At 40.1% G+C, this 4,176-nt stretch overlaps 1 long non-coding RNA gene across 2 annotated transcripts; it reads left to right on the forward strand.

Moving 5' to 3' along the window:
• On the forward strand, nt 295-2,692 carry LOC110431329. 2 transcript variants are annotated; one of them, XR_002448814.1, is made up of 5 exons: nt 295-601; nt 669-985; nt 1,495-1,648; nt 2,069-2,144; nt 2,453-2,692. It is a non-coding gene; the product is annotated as an uncharacterized LOC110431329 (long non-coding RNA). The 2 variants fall into 2 exon arrangements; XR_002448816.1 differs by having other exon boundaries at nt 295-577.

The following is a 4,176-nucleotide window of genomic DNA, read 5'->3' on the forward strand; positions in this document are numbered from 1 at the left end:
ATGAATGATTAATAGGGTCATTGATAGAAAAAAATAAGCGTTACAAATCATGGGCGTAATTTCTGACTCCGATTAAATTCCAAGCAGTGGCTTAAATTAAATAGAGTGAACCTTAGATAAGTGTCGTACATTGATATTCATGGTTTACATTAAAAATAGTGTCGTATATTGATATCACAGTTTACCATTTAAAAAGAAAAGAATAAGAAAAGATGATAAAAAAAGAAAATAAAGAAATGAAAATGAAACAATAATGTTGACATTTCTCCTGGGCGATGTCTTCCTCATGAAGCCTCTCTCTCCGTGAGTTCTCTCTCTCCCAGACCCTTCTCTCACGCCGCCCTCCTCTCCCTGCTAACCTGCTCCCACCCGCTCTCTCCTCCAACTGGGCTGCTACCGGCGTCGCCCTCTCCAGTGCCGTCCGTGCCTCAGCCACCGCCTGACCCCAAGCACCGCTCCACCAACCCATGCCGCCGTCGCCGCCGGGCCAGCCGCACCGGGACGACTATGACTGGGCCTAGGGGTTTTGGGCGCCACGCCGCACACAGGCCGGAGCCGTCCCTCCTCTTCCTACTGAGTGGGATCCCGAGCATCATCAGAGGTCCATCTCTCCATTTGTGCTGTGTGAAATACCCAATCCCTAACTTAGCTTCTCTATTTCAATTCAGATCTGAGCAGCAATGGCCTGGATCTTGACGGCTTCTCCTGGTCAACGAGGACCCCAGATCCGTTCGGTGCTATGGTAGAGAGGCTAATCCATGGTGTACCCGTTTAGTGACAGGGCCATGGATGGTGCCGTAGTAGGCATCGTGTTTATCCAGTGCACAGCTTGAGTCATGTGCTTTTGTTTGGATTTTCTCTACTAGCTATTTCTATGGACTTATCTTTCAGCAAAGCAATTATCTTTCAACCTGCAGGTTTATTTTTTGAGCTCCACGAGGACATGGGTTTGGAGTTATACTGCAGTAGCTCATTCAACTTTTAGGTTCAGAGAACTACTCTTATCTTTGTCTTTAGTTGTTTGGTTTGGTTCCTGCGACAGTTCATGTAGCTGTTATGTTCACCTACACAGTTAGTAATATTTGTCTCTACGATGTTAATTCACAGTAGCAGCAACCCAGATTCATTAATGGTGGTGTATTGGTTCTTACAACTGAACAAAATATTTTAACTTTTAGTTGAATATATGCAATGTTCTACACTACTTGCATTACTGTTAGTTGAATATATGCAATGTAATTAAGCATTAGCATGTCACATGATTGACCTTAAATGAAAACCTACTTGCTTTTACCTTGCAGATGTATGACTTTAAATTTAATAGTATTCATAACTTAGTATACCAAAAAGGTTCAGCAAGCCAGTCATTTCTAGTCATTTGGTTCCATCTACAGAGGCATCTACTTGTGCTAACCCTATTTATACCATGGCCTTATCTTATATATATTCATTTTAGCTTCAATGCTGATATTTGCTTATTGCTGTTTTCTGCAGACAAGACTAAGTTGTTGCAGGCATCAAGTGATCTCCAGGCTGTGAGTTTTGTGGAACAAAGGGATGTGTTGATCATTTGCTTCTGTCTTATTGAAGTGGTTACTCTTGGTGCTGGGTTTGAGATAGTTTGGGTTCGAGATAGTTTGGTTTGAAGGTAATTTATCTTTTTGACAGTGCCAAACATATGTTGTTTTTTTGGTTGAATGGAAATACTGAGAACAACGGAACTATGCAATTTATCCCCATGCATGGTCGACTTATTATTTGAAAATTCAAATGCATAAGCTAGCAGCTTGCTGAGAACAAACATATGATGCTTGTCTTTACAGAAAAAAACAACATTGGATTTTGTTTCTTATCTATTAATCATACCAGCTAAACGAAAAAGAATAAAAATTGTAATATTGTGATACAAAAGCCAGCCTCTAATTGATAAAGAGTGACTTATAAATTGAAGTTGGGAGACTAAAAGAGACTGCAGTCTAGAGACTTATATACTATGTCATGTACCAATTTTCTCTGAACTTGTTGATATATACCAGCCAAGTCTGATATCATCATATTGTAACTGCAGCTGCTCCATGTGTAATTGGACACCTTGGGAAGGCATTTGAATGTGCTCTTGGCAGCAGCACTACTTTTTTGTATCGGTAGGTTTCTATTTCCCTAGCCGTTGCTTATGATATTTTTTTTATTTTATATTGAAATCTGTTTGATGTCTTACATTAAACTTAGATTGATCCTTAGAAATTTTGTTAGCTCCATTATGTCTTAACCCTATAGAAAAACTGGACCTACATCGTGTGGGGGTAAAGAACATAAATAAATTGTGGTGTCTTGTATGCAAATAATTTTGCTAGTCTAATTTTCAGCTAGCTGTTTTCTCGGATACACAAATATAGATACATGTGTATTCATTTTTCTTTCTAATTTTTTCTATGTCGTCTTGATGTTACAGGTTGAGGGAGGCCTTGGAGGAAGCAAACATATAATATTTTTCTTTTGATAAGATGGAGATGAGGCATTTTGTAGTGAATCTAGTTAGATTGTGCAAGCAAATATATTATGACTTGTGCCTGCCATTTGACCTAGCTAGATTGTATGTGTGTTATTCCTTGTGTAATGGTGACATGTCATGAATTGTGCAAGCAGACTTGGTAATGTTGGCTTTAGTGAAAACTTGAGATAACTTATCTTATATGGTTGATGAGTATTGTGGGCAGCTATGGTTTACATATGTATGTGGTTGATGAATAAAGTGACCTGTTATGGATGTTTATTAGGCATGAAATCTAGTTAATATGAAATTAAAATTATATATAATTACATGGCAAGCTTCAAAAAACTTATGACTTTAAACAGTTGTCATAAGTGTTTGTGACTTTTAAAATCAAAGTCATAATGCTATGACTTTGCCCACTAAAAGTCATAAGTGGTCATTAAAGATAGTCATCTTTTGACATTTCATTTTTTATCAACTTGAAGTCACAAATGACAACATATGACTTATTTTCTAGGTATTATGACTAATGTTAAATGTCAAAAGATGGTAGATTTCTTGTAGTGTCACCTATAGCGTCCTATAGATTAAAGTACTTATAAGAGTTGTGAACCAGAACATACATGGATAGTAATTGCATAATGAAAAAGAAATAGATTACCAGAGTCATCCCATGAGCAAGCTTGATTAGAGCTTTATCATGGCGAAGTACAACCGGAGGAAGAACCGACAGGCCGGCCTCTCCTCCAATCCTCCCTCACTCTCCATCTCGCTACTATCTAGATCTACTCTAGTTTAGAGAAGAGAGGAGAGCTCTCATCTCCAAACCCTAGCTTTTGCTCTGTCTATGAATAATGAATAGGGATGCAGAGGTGTCTTCTCCAGGGGCTAGGAGGCCTGCTTATATATCCCTTACAAATGAACGTGGGCCGTCGAATCAAACCGACCTTAATTGCACGGTTTTCCTTAATCCTTTAGGTCGGTGGAGCATAATCCACGAGGCGGAGCCTGATTGGCTGCCAGAGCAGGGCGGGCGCCTTAGGGGGGAGGGCGGGCGTCGTGCCCCCGGGCCCGCTCGGCCTCCTGTTCGTTCCCATGGCTTCTGGAGTCATCTAGATGATAGAAAATTGCCACACATGTTAATATGTCTATGTAAACCCGACGTGTGGGCCTTTTCTCCATGTTTTCTGATAAACCCCTGCAGAAATAGACAAACACCAAAACTCGTGAAATTATGTCAGATAGAACCCTAAGTCTGGTTGTTGGTTGCATTTGGATCCTTTTCTTTGTTTATTTGATGATTAAATTTGGTACTTAAGGACCGTCAACAATGTCCTTACCCCAAGAAGCAGCAGACAACCTACTCAGCCCATGTGAACCACACCTCGATAGAGGAGATCCCGAAAGGAGAACCGGTAACAACTAGTATGTTCCCTGTCAACCAACATCTTGCAGTTGTTTTGTTTGATACTGGATCATCACATTCATTTATGAGCCAAGCATTTGCACAAAAGCATGATCAACTAGTTACCGAGTTGGGTTGTGGTTATCGCATCAGTTCAGCTGGGGCTGATGTGTTGACCAACAAAGCAGTAACACGGACTACCTTGGATATCAGCGGCTGAAGGTTTTGCATAAACCTTGTGGTCATGCCAGGATTAGTTTTGGATGTTATCATCGGT

Source organism: Sorghum bicolor, chromosome 10 (assembly GCF_000003195.3).
Source record: "Sorghum bicolor cultivar BTx623 chromosome 10, Sorghum_bicolor_NCBIv3, whole genome shotgun sequence".
Lineage (NCBI taxonomy): Eukaryota > Viridiplantae > Streptophyta > Magnoliopsida > Poales > Poaceae > Sorghum > Sorghum bicolor.